The sequence below is a fragment of the Neopelma chrysocephalum genome, unplaced genomic scaffold, assembly GCF_003984885.1.
Source record: "Neopelma chrysocephalum unplaced genomic scaffold, ASM398488v2 Primary Assembly neopelma1_80b, whole genome shotgun sequence".
NCBI classification, from domain to species: Eukaryota; Metazoa; Chordata; class Aves; order Passeriformes; family Pipridae; genus Neopelma; species Neopelma chrysocephalum.
In genome coordinates this window covers 10,911,930-10,925,226 of record NW_020897742.1, presented here as the reverse complement: position 1 = coordinate 10,925,226, position 13,297 = coordinate 10,911,930, and the positions used below count along the sequence as shown (strand labels likewise).

At 34.8% G+C, this 13,297-nt stretch overlaps 1 long non-coding RNA gene across 1 annotated transcript; it reads left to right on the top strand.

The window, feature by feature from the left end:
- Nucleotides 1–329: 329 nt before the first annotated feature.
- LOC113970892 lies at nucleotides 330–12,914 on the top strand. The gene is made up of 3 exons (XR_003535369.1): nucleotides 330–469; nucleotides 1,831–1,950; nucleotides 12,655–12,914. It is a non-coding gene; the product is annotated as an uncharacterized LOC113970892 (long non-coding RNA).
- The last annotated feature ends 383 nt before the right edge of the window (nucleotides 12,915–13,297 follow it).

The following is a 13,297-nucleotide window of genomic DNA, read 5'->3' as shown; positions in this document are numbered from 1 at the left end:
GTTAATGATCACATACTCACTCATACACCCACACTCACTTCAGTCACTGACACAATGGACATCAAGGCTTCTGACCCCTGATCCCACTACAGAGGCTGTTGCACGGTTTCACTCAGTCCAGTCTCTCCAGTTGCTGGTGTCACAGACTCATGGCTGTTCCAGCCTAACATCTAACTTGAGCTTCTAGCACCACAGAAGCTCCTCTCTGCACATACACATAGAGGAAAGAGATTTTCCCCTTGTTCCTCTACAAATTATTCTTTCATGGCTAGGCTTTGCAAACGAAGATTTGGGGAGGGCTCTACCCATGTTTGCTACAAGAGCTACAAATTAGCTCAGCTGGTTAGAGCATGGTGCTAATAGCACCAAGGTTATGGGTTTGACCCCAGCAGAGGCCATTCACTTAAGAGCTGGACTAAGATCCTTATGGGTCTCTTCCAATTTAGAATATTCTGTGAAATCTGTGAAGGTAATTACATCCATACCTTTCTCCACTTCTGCTCCTCCCCCTAAATATCCTACAATAAATCTTCTACAATATCCAAACTGCTCTTCCCCTGCACCCATAACGCGCCCCATATCCCAAGGCAGCAACCCTCCTTGCTTCAAAAGTCCAGCTCCACTGTTGACTCCTTTTTATGGGTTTCATAACCAGGCACTTGGGCTGAGGTTCTGTTGGGAAAGCACTGGGAAGGGCCCAGCCAGAGTGTCCCTTCTTCTAAGTCCTTAGTTTGGGTTCCTGCCTGCCTTTGTGCTCTTCTGCTTCTCTGAGTTTGTTGAGCTGGACCCAGGATGGGCTGATCACACTCCTGTGATGACCTTGGAGCAGCCAAAGCAAGGTACTATTTGGATTTGCCCACATGCTTTGAGGCCTTTTTGGATTCAGATGAGCTTTTACCACAAAACCTGAGTTGCCTAGGACTGGCTTCAGTCAATTTTTGGATAACTCCTAGGATGGAGACACTACAACATCTCTGGGCAACCTGTTTTGGTCTTTGACCACCTTTACGGTAAATAGTTTCATTCTTCCGTTTAAACAGAATTGTCTGTGTTTCAGTTGGCACCCTTTGCCTCTTGTCCTTCAATAGACATCAGTGAGAGGAGTCTGGCTCCAACTTCTGTATGTCCCCTAAGCAGGTATTCATACATATTGCTAAGATTGCTCCTGAACCTTCTCTTTTCTGGGCCTAACGGTCCCAGCTCTCTCAGCCTTTCTTCGTATGAGAGATATTTAAGTCCTTTCATCACCTTTGAGGTCCTTTGCTGGACTCACTCCAGTGTGCCCATGTCTCATTGACCAGGGAACCCAGAGCTGGGCTCAGCTTTCTACATGTCTCTTACCACTGCTGAGCAGATGGGAAGGATCACCTTCTCTGACTTGTTGAAAATGCTCTTGAGGTGATGAGAGGTGACAGAAACTCTCTCTTTTGCAGGAGAAGTACATGAAAGCAACATAAAGCTAATTGGTAAGGAAAGTGAAAGAATGTGGATAAACATTTCTTAAGATATGTCTTCCATGATGTCACCTATATATGTGATGAATACTGCAGTAAAAGGAATCTCTGCCACTTTAAATAGCATGGGTAGAAGCTGAAGATCCTCACAGTGGCTGAGCAAACTGGATTATTTTCACATGGCATTTAGCATTCTTGGTGAATTCCTACCTGTTACTCCCCTGTAGCTATGACTGCACGCCTGCAGGTTTGAGATCTTAATTTCCAAGAGTGATAAACACAAGAAATTCTAGAGTCTTTTATCCAAATACACCAGTTTTTTTATAGTGGTATAGTGCAGGAAATACATTTTCATTTCCTGTGTATTGCATTGGAGGTTATTATTTTTCTTCTGCCTGACTTTATTTCATAGCAAACATTTCATCTGCACCTTCTTAAAAAAACCGTGAGAGCTGCTGTCTTTGTGATGAGCTAGTGGCCTCCAAAGTTCCCCAAAGTGAGTCCGTTCTTTCCCTCTGAGTTTTGATCCACTAATTATTTGCCTTTTTAATTCCATGTTATTCCTTTTATGTACAAAGTTGTAATTGCATTATTGAATTACATCCTTTTTCTTTAAGATAAATTAACTACAGTATTCCTTTTGTTTTAAAAAATGTTATGTACTATGCCAAAATTTCTTTAACTTGTGAATCAGATCTTGAAATACTCATCTGTTCCTCTAACATGAAAACTCTACGTACAGCTTGCATATTTTACTCATTTTCTATTTATATATAGTACCTATTTTGAATATATATATTATATATATATTATATATATATAATATATATACTTATATATATAATATATATACTTATATATACATACCTATATATATGTGTGTGTGTGTATCCACAGCATGTCATAATTCAAATAAAATCTATTCCTCTTTTCCTAATGTAGTTTCCCTTTCAAAATTTGCCACTGAAAAACTGCAGTGCATCTGATTTCTGCAGAAATCAGTAGAGCTCAGTTAAGTACAAAACTCTGCTCAGATAAGGAAATAACAAAAGAAGAAATAATGATCATCACTCTGACTTTTAAAGGTCTTATGGAATCAGGAAAATTATTTTTACGATTAATGGAGTTATCCATCAGTTTATATGTCTGCCTGATATAAACACCAATGAAGTTTGGAACACAGTCTTTTGACTCATTATTTAATATTTTTTTTGTTTCTATAGTATATTATTTTGTACCTAAAGCATAAGCAGTGGTTTAATATAGATGCTATGCAAAAAAAAAAAAATAAAAGGGACATGATAACATTTATGTACAACACATTAAATTAGAACATCTTCTGAAAATTATGGTTAATACAAGTGAATTTAGAACAAAGATTAATGTCACTGTGTACGATATTTCAAATTACCAAGCATACGGAGCGTTAAGAGAAATGGCAGTAAATTCAGCGTGGCTGAATGACCAAGTTTGATAATAGTTTGAATAGTTTTTAGGTAAAGGTGCTGTGAAAGGCATCTAAGTCTAGCTTCCTTTTTATTATGAGAAGTAAGCAATTCATATTTTTGCCAAGTACTTTCACGTGGAAAAAACAGAGGAGAAGAACAAACTTATGATGACTGTTGATGAGTTTAGTCTAATGGTAAGAGAGAAGGACAAGAGAAAAACAAAATTATACAGAAGATATGAGGATGCCTGGCATAATCACAAAAAACTTACCATAGCCTTGTGTACAATTTGTAGGAGTAATAACACAATTGGAAGTAGAAAAAAAAAAAATAAAAGCATTCACCATCTGTTGAAACGCTATAGTATCGCAGTGATCTGCGGCCATCCCTGCAGAGCAAGATACAAACTCAGGACAGCAAATTCTAGTATGCATGAATATGTTTGTAGGCTAACATGAGTGAGTTCTGTTCATTTTGGCTATACAAGAGAGTTTGTCAATTTTAAAATCACAAATAAGGGATTCTCCTGCAGTAAATTATGGTATGTGTTTGCTTTAAAAAAATCCTTATAGATGATCTTAGAAGCTGCATTCTAAAATACAAGAGCCTACCCTTAAAAGAAGAACACTTAAATCTTTTTCTTTTGTTTTAACAGTGTCCTTAGAGAAATTAAAACAACTGAATCAAATATTTCTTTTATCTTTTTCATTTCAGATTTTGCCTTAAAAGAAAAATGTCTTTTTAGCTACTTATTTGCAGAGGCAGTTTCTTTCAGTCAGTGCTCTGTAATTAATGGGTTCAAAACTAATCAGAGACATAAAAGACTTTAATGATAAGTTAAAGAGAAAGTAGAATGAAAGAAGGGTACAATCATAATCCTTAAATGGGTTTATATTCATTTCAAGATAGAATTTTAATAAATGGATTAGCTTAATTGATAAGGATGTGATACTTTCTGCACTTTTTAGGTCTAATTTAAGGAGATGAGCCTTGGAAACATACCTGTTAATCAACTCTGTTAGGCATTCATGAGTAATCTTCCTTGTCTCTCTCTAAGGACTACATTTAGAAAGTAAGTTTCTGCTCCTTATTTAAACCATTGTAGCAGCATGTTAGCTGGAGTGCTCTAATCTCTCATGCTTGAAGGTTTGTGACACTAAATGACAAATGGGAACCATGCAAAGCAATGAAGCAAAGATGAGAGTAGCTGCCAAGTCTTTGACAACATGTGATTATGCATGCACTGCTCTTGCTTATAGATCCTGAAATAATTTCAGTAACATCTGGCAATGAAGTGGACTAGATCTATCAATTTATTCTATTGGAGAAATTTGCTAAATTCAGTGGCATACATAGCTATTAAGATTTATTTTCAGTGGCTTTAAAAATCAATTTTGCCTTAATAATTCTGGCTATGGTTCACTAATTTATATTGCCTGTTTAGTTCTTTGCTGCTACACTGACACTTAAAGGGGCCAGAGTTTCCTACCCATTCAAGCAAAATACCACTTATTCTTGTAACTATTTCAATAATTTGCATTTGATTTAATTGCTAGTAAATCTTTGTTATTCGGTACATGGAATTATTTATTTGGGGGCAGATTTGAACCTATGTTGTGTGTTACCTACTGTGATTACTTGCAAGACTAAGTGCAAGTTTGTCTGGCCCTAATTAAATGCTTTCAAAGTTTATTAATGAATGGACTTACTGGCAACAATCTTAAATGCAAATAATTTTCTGTTCTTCAAACAAGTAGAGTTTTCAAAGGAGGAAACAGCAGTTTGGCAGAAGATTAAAATTATGCTAACATTAATTAAAACATGCTAACATAATAACTACTGGAACAAAAGAAATAGTTTTGGGTATCTTGTATTTTATACACTATCAAGGAAAAACATAAGGGAGAAATTGCTGAGTTTGTTCATTCCTGAAAAAAAATTCGTCATCTACTTGTGACAATCAAAAGACAAAATACCACAAATAAGAAGTGCAACTAATTCTGGCTCAAGGAACCTGTCCTTCATACCTCAAACTTGATATTACCTTAGAGACACTCTCCAGCCTGCCCACACTGCAATCCATCTCTACTCCATTCTGTCAATTCAGTAATTATCACTGCATAAAATTGTAATAATGCGGGAAAAGAGGCCTTTTCTCCAAAGAATATTTATAAGGACTCCATAAGTAATATATGGAAATTATAAGTTTTTTTAGAAACTAAGCAGGATGTAGTGGTGGATGCCACCTCAGTGTAATGTGCTCAGCTCTGTCTTTCTGCTGTATCACATGGTAAAGGAATGCAGTCAACTCTTTGCCCTTTCTTTCTCTAATTATTTAGTGTCTGCATAGGAAAATGATATAGTATTCATCCAACAAATGTCAATTTTCCATACAAATTCCCAAGATATGGACTTATACAGATATGTTAAGGACTGAACACTTGGTTTTCTCCCTTTAGTTTTCTAAAAAATATGTGTTATAGGGATCTTATAGGCAGGGTGGTAACTAAAGTTCATACAATCATATTTTTACCTGTTAGAGGATATTTAGGAGATCTCAGTCCCTTTCTGTGAAAAGCCTTATCACAACATTCATGCATCCTTACAATGAGTAGAAACAAAAGTTTTGTCATTGATCTGAGCTAAAGAGTAAAAGTAGTTCAAATGAAGCTCCTTTATACTAGTACTTACCTTCTTCTCCCTTCATTTTCATAGCAGTGACCCATCTCCCTAATCTGGATGATTTAGTGTTATCTCATCATATACTCTTTTGATGCCTGTCTTTGTGACTCAGAGTTTTATGGTTTTCTAAGACATTAGGGAGGCTGCAGCATGGGGTGAACACAGGAAGGCATCTGCACAGCAAGAAGCAGGCTATACGAGACTATGTTTTCTTGCTGTTTCCCTTGCACTCACACAACTCATGGCAGAAGACAGCATTGTTCTACAGAAACAGTGGCTATTAGCAAATGTAAATGTAAATTTCAGGAAGATTTTTCTGCCTCTGAAGCCAGCTATGCCATGGCTCTTCTTGTGTCCTCACACCTGCCCAATAGGGTGGCTGAATTCTGCCAAAGGCAGACTGGTTGTTGTGGTCCCTTGTTTGATCTTGTCCTCCACTGTGTCAAGAGACGGCTCCTGGCTTGGGTCAAAGTGTAGCTCCAAATCTTTCTGAGTGTGTAACAGCTCTGAAGGTTCAGCAGTAGCTCTTGGACCTGAGTCTTGACCCTGTTCAGTTTGGCATGGTGATTTTATCCTGTTACAAGTAAGCATGTCTGAATTGTCACTAACGCAGCACTAATGATCTGAATAAGTGAGCATTCTTCGGTGTTGACTTTTTGGGTTTTTTTCACCACTTTCAAACTGGGCTATAAACGTTATGCATATGTAGTCTCATCAGAACATTTAAGGCATAGGAGTTCAGTATACTCAACCCTCACAATAAATTCAGGAAAATCATTCAACCGGGATTTGTACATTTTCTACAGAATAGCATAATCGGTGCAAGGCTCTAAAATTCTGTACCTGAAGTATAGATATATGTAGACTGAGTTACACATACTACCTCCTTACAAGGTATTTGTACTTGCAAAAATGAAAAACAACTTTTCTGTGAAAATTCAGGTTCTATTCCAGATGCTGACAGGTTTGCGATACCATGGAATTTCATAATAATCTCCTTATGCTGCCTGGGTAATATAGTTATTACCCTGATTTGACATGTGTCAAAATATCTCTATAGTCTCTGTCATGCTGCTTAATACACCTCCGATGACAGGCTGCCTTGGGTCTTCAACAGCATGAGCAAAGAATATTAAGTGAGCATCATGTCAGCTCCTAGTTCTGTAAAAGTTAAAATGTGTTATTTTTTATAAAATTCTAATATATCATCACAATTAAAAACTATTGCTGCTTAAACTTGTTTAATAATACTGGTAACAACTATAACTTGTATGTACATAAGATTTTAAGAATATAAAACTTTTTACAAGGTTTTACAATCAAATCAAGTGTTTTACGCTTAAATCAATATTTTTAGAAGCCGCATTTCCCCAATATCAGAATTTGACCATCCACTACAGTTTTGGTTTTCAGCTGCAATATTAGCACCAAACTCATTATTTTAGGAAGCAAAAAGAAAAACATTAACTTCAAAAAAGTTATATTATTGTTGAATATAAAAGCAGGCCAAATCCAAGAATTTTCAAATCATGTCGAATTTGAGGACAAAACCATGAAATCTGTCATCATTGCAGATTTTGAATCCACAACATAAAGTAAGTTGCAATGTGTCTGACAGGTCTCAGCAATCCCCCCAAAGATTTGCCTTTAAAAGAGACAACATTTTCCTGCAAATAAAATGCAAAAGAATTTCCATGAGCACCACAAAAAAACAGTGTTTTCACAAATTGAAACAAGAGGCTTGGTGTTGGTTTATATGCAAAGTTATCTTTAGACATCTCCTAATTGTAGCATTCAGAAGTGATTTATCTTTCTAGAACTCATTGAATATGATAGATTGGGACAATGATATTATGGTCTAACAGCTGGACTCTCTGCATGAAACAATTACTGCTAGTGAGGAAAGAAGTGAGCAATTGGGTAAAAGCCTAATGGAGACAGAAGAGAATGTTCTCAACCCAGAGGTAATAATAGAGGGCTATGATTTAATTATTTCTAAACAGAGTAAAGCTAATAAATCTTCTAAATCTAAACTAGACTTGACTAAAAATGAATTACTGAAAAAAAAGAAATTTAAAATTTAGGGTGTTTGATTCAGTTTTTTCAGAGAGAAAACACTTCATATTAAAATGAATGCCAAAAGTATTTAGAATTCTTTTTCATTATCCCTCAAATTCATGTTATTTTTTTCCTATTAAGGAGTGAAGTTTTGAGTTCTCTCCTAGTACACAAAAAAAAAATCTATTTTGAAATTCTAACTTATCATTTACCCCAGTAAAAAATATGGTCAGAATAATGAAAGACTCAGAGAATCTAAATATAGTGTTCAATCATGCTGTCAGAATTTTTGCATGCACATCTTCATGACCAGCTTCTCACAGTCTTGTGAATGGATCTGGACAGCTAATCCTATAAAAAATCATCATTTTTTGGATACTACAGGAAAAACAAAACAAACCCAGGAATTTAAACATAAGGTGCAGGGCCTTATTCCACATTCAGGCTGGTTTTTAAAGAAGATATATTGCATGAATTATACAAGATAATGTTTTAATGAAAATATTTCAAGGTAATAAAAATAATAACAAAACCAGTAATATGAATTCTGTCCTTCATATCTTTAATACTTAAAATTCCATGAGGTAATTGCATAAGAAAGGTTCTTGTATTGACAGCAGACTAAAGAAATTTGAGACAAAGAAATAAAGTTATTTGAAAGTAGTTTCTTTGATGTCATATAGAAATGATTTGCTGCAAATTTTTTGATGTAACAATCAATTTGTCTTGTGAGATGTAAATTACAGAAGTTCTTGCATGCTATTACTGTTTGTGATAAAAAGGATAAAGGAAAAAAGTTAAAAACCAAGAAAAATTTGAAAGATAGTTTTATAATAGTTAACCTTATAATGTAGTTTTTGATAATAAAATGAAAGTGACTTTTGGATTTGCAATTGATAAGCAAAATACCTTTTGTTCCTTGGATGAGCACTGGGTCTTGGAAGCCAGAAAACATTTTGTGGCTCTTCAGATATCAGACAACAATGGTGTATCTATCAGTGAAATCTTTCAGAAGTTAGTTTATGCAACTAGCTCAGTAGCACCTTCTCCTAAATTTTTGTCTCCAATCCAAAGGGATGAGAACTTTTGAGACAGAAAAAAGAAATCAGCTTGTGGAAGAAATGGAAGACCTTTGTACCTGTCACTTTTTCCCGTTGCATGTATCTCTTCTCAGTAGTCCATTCACAGTCTTATCTAGTTAAATATAAACAACAGACATTCAGAGAGTCAGCAAAACTTTATATCTACCTGCAACAAAACGTGGAGTACCAGAATTAGTGTTACTAATAAATTTTAAAAGATGCTAAAAAGGAGAAACTCTGAAAACAAGTAATTGTTAATATGCAAAAAAATTCCTTGAAATACACACTACATAGAACACCTGTTCAGTTGCTAGAGGTTTTTGGCTTTATCTGAGCGTATGGTAACTAATCAGCAGTCAGGAAAAGTGCGAATGAAAAAAACCCAAAAGCACTGGCAGTTCTGAAAATACTAAGTAATGCTACATAAGTACTGAAATGCAAAACAGTATATCTTATAATTATTTGGGTTTTCTTTGAAACATAATATATGTTTCCATTTTTTCAATATTTCATATACTTAATTTTTACCCTCTAGACAAAAAAAAATCAAAAAAACCCAACCAAACAACTAATAACACTGTATAAAATTCTTTCACCCCTGAAACAAAAAAAAAGACTTGTTATAAAAAATCAGGAGCCAAATGTAGACTACATAGATGTTCAAGCACTTTTATAAACACATCTATAGAGTTAAATTTAGTAATGACGTTTGCTATAGAAGCAGGACTATCATCAATACTGTTTGAAAGCTGGAGACGCAAAGGTCTTGCTTCTTTGTTTACAGCATTTCACATACTTTTGTATAAACTCCAATAGGAGTGACAACCTTTTTTGTTCTTGTTATTGTTGATTATGAGAGATATTTAAGTGTAAACTCAATTTTTTGAAGTACAAAAAGATACCGTGGGTGCCTGCATGGCCACCACTCTTGAGTGGCCTGTGTAGCAGTAGTGTGAAGATCAGGCAGTGAGTGCAGACACTGCACGTAGATTGAATACAGAGAACTGCCTGGAGGGTGTTTGCTCCAGGATGGCTATTTAAATAGGAAGATGATCACAGAAGGATTAAAGGGTAACCAGGGAACTTCAGAGAGACTGAAACAAAGAATGTGTCAGCTGGAAAAGAAGTAGAAAAGAAACACAATAAATAGTAGCAAGAGGAGAGACCCCACAATGGAAAGAGCAGCAACCATAGCCTTGTGTAGTACTGCTGAGAGTTTTCTCAAAACATTGCAAGTACATTTTAAGTATGTGAATGAAGCAGCTCTGAGCTGTGAAAGATACCAGACCATTTCCATATGTTTTCATATACTGACCCACCTTCATGAACAGAGGTGGAGAAGCCAGAGCATTTAGGTGCAGAAGTGTGACTTTGATTTTTTCTTGAAAAAATATGGTTTTTCTTTTCAGAGATACATAGACTAAACAGAAGTAGATCAGCTAATGCACACTAGGAAAACAGGAAATTTCAAGTATTTTTGGTTGAGATTGAGAGCTTGATCATATATTAAACAGCTAGATTAAGACTATGTGAGAAACTGTCCTTAATGCTGAGAAACTATACAGGCTTCTTCCTCAAACTGAAGAAAAAAAAATCGATGTTATGCTAATTTTTGAGATTAAAGCTCCAAAAGTAATCAGAAATTTACAGTTACTGAGATCACAAAGAAAATATCATAAAGAACTAGATGACATCAACATCCACACTCTATCGCCACCATTTTATAATTTAGTATGGTAAGAAAAAATTATATAAAACATGCACCTAACTTATTGTTTTCCATACTCTAGTGTCTAAATTAAAAGAACTGTAGAATATTTTTTTCTGGGTTCTTGAAGAACTGAAAATTAAGACAATCATTTTAATTTCTGAGATAATTTGGTACAAATTATTTTCATTCACATAGAAAAAGCAAGTAAAATTGTGTAAATTAGCTGAGAATTAATTCACTGCTTCATAAAATGTAAATGAAGTTTCTATGTCTTCTTTTTAATTTCTCTTAGAAAAATGGAAATATTTCTGGAATTCTTATAAAATATATATAATGTGATTAGATTTCAAAAGAATAAAATGAAGATTTTTAAGTTAAAAATATTATCCTTTTAATAACATTTGTTTCCATAAAATTTGCCAAAACAATAAAGGGAAAACACTCATTCCATTTGAAAAAAAACAACATGAAGGAAGCTTATCCTTTACATAACAACCTCCCACTTCCCCAACATGCAGTTTAAAAAAATTTTAAAAAAAATCTGTTTTCGTTTGGCTCAAATTGCAATAAGATAAGGTTATCTACTGAAAAAAATAATTTTCAAATGCCAAAACTGATATTAGTTTCACTTACAATCTTCATTTTGAAATGTCTCTTCATTTTAAAGGTCTCTTCTCTGATCTTTACCTGACCATCTAGGCTCAGCTAATTTTGACACATTTTTCAATTCTATCCAGTATAAATTTCTTGACCAGTACTGAAACATGATGTTAAATAGGATCATACAGAACCTTTCTGTTCTTTTATTTTTGATGGAAACAACAGGTACTACAACTCATCCATTTTCTGTGCTGGCTATAATTCTGTTAAAAACCCAAAAAACTCTTAATAAACCATAATTTTCTTAAAATTCATCTGTGAATCTATAATAATCATATATATCTAATGCTCAGTAATTAAGTACTTATTTACCTATCCAAAAGAAACACAGAGAACTGAAAACAGAAAATATCTAGCAAGAAATATTAAGATAATATAACATACCAAAATATGCCCCACTTATGTGGTATATGATTGTTTGATGCAGACTGTTCAGCTTTGTTGTTCAAAAAAAATTTTCCAAACAAGTAGTAATGAAGTGCTCAAATTTTATTTAGATGGAATACCTTTGATAGTTTGTTCTTTTAAAATATATCTGACAAAACCAGGACACAACCAACATATTTGGTACAATATCAAGTTAACAATTCTATTTAGTTTTTTCTGTTTGTTCATAACATACATTATTTGAGATGAGTTAAGGTGCTTATGTAGTCAGTCACTGCTCAAAAGGTATTTTGGGGGGCTGTGTTATAATGCATTGCTCTGTAAAGTGTAGAACTGATATGTAATATTTCATTTGTTTGGGTTTTTTTCTGGCAGAAAACTATGTGTGCAAGAGTGGTGTACCTTGTACTAATCTTGTAAGGTCTCAGTAGTAGAACTTGTCAGACTTATTGTCTAGGCTTTTCTTGTCCTGCCAGGAGTTTTATTTCACTTTGTTTGTCAGCTGGATCAGTTTTAAAATGAAATTTATGACCTAATTTGTCTTACTTTTACATAGGTTTTTATAACTGAATTTAAATTAACACTAGTAAGAAGTAGCTTTTTTGTGTAGAATGAAACATTGGTGCAGTGCCACGATGAAGAGTAGAGTATAGGGATGGAATGAGAACAAGGTGTTGGAAACTGGAACGGGATGCTGTGTGGGATAGACACGGCATGGCATCATAACAGCTGGGCACTGGAGGATCCTGCATCCCTATCCCTGCAGTTCATCAGCTGCAGAAATGTCAATTTAGGTAGTCGAGCACAACCAGCTACAAGGGTAAGAAAAAACAAAGAGCTTGTATCTGGGGTAACTCACACTCCATATAAATTGAGATTTAATGTAGTATTTTAGATCATTGAAGAATATACAAGGTATAGAAAGGGTCAGGAAGAATACAAATATATGCTAGTGGACCCTAGAGTAAGGAGAAGGAAACCATCAGTATTAAAGTTGTACTCCTCCTGGTAAAAAACTGAGAATGCTGCAATGCTCCTGGCCACCCTGATCTGAAACCAACTACCATGGTATGTGACATGATATAACAGTAGATCAAGGTGCAGATACTGTGAAGTCTGAACCTTTAATTTTCTTACTTATTTCTTTTTTCCTTTCCTTTCTCTTAAATCAGGACTAATAATATTTCTTCATTTTGACTGTGAAGTTTTCATCTACACTTAGCAATAAATCACAGGCTCTGGATATAATGTGAGTTTCCTTCTACCTTTAGTAAGATTTTGAATGCAACAAAGGAACAAAGGAAGTCTGTAGTCTCAGGGCTGAATGGATCCAGTTACAAACACAGCAAAACACAAGAAAACAGCTTCACTGTTCCACAGGCCAGGTTTGAAAAGGAGGAGCTTTCTAGCAAAAAAAAAATTAGTGTTATCATCTGAGAAGTAACTTGTAGCCAAAGTTTTACAACAAATTCAAAACTTAACTACTGAAAAAAAAAGGGATGCACATATTGACCCCAAAACCTCCACCAAACAAACCTGAGACAAGTCAGGACTGTCTGGCCGGAGCTCATTAATTCTGTATTTTTGGGGAGAAGTGACAGCAGCAATATATGTCTAGTTATATCTATCCTTATGTAACTGAAGTAGTAAATAATGTTCTTACATTTGAAATAACTCACAGTGACAAAGGTGTAGGCCAAGATTCTGCTCACATACTTGCATGTGTCACTCAGATGTCGGGCTATTTAAATAAATGAAGTTGCACCCGTGCAAGTTCACTGTAATTGCAAGGAGTGAATTTCCAGGGTTATGATT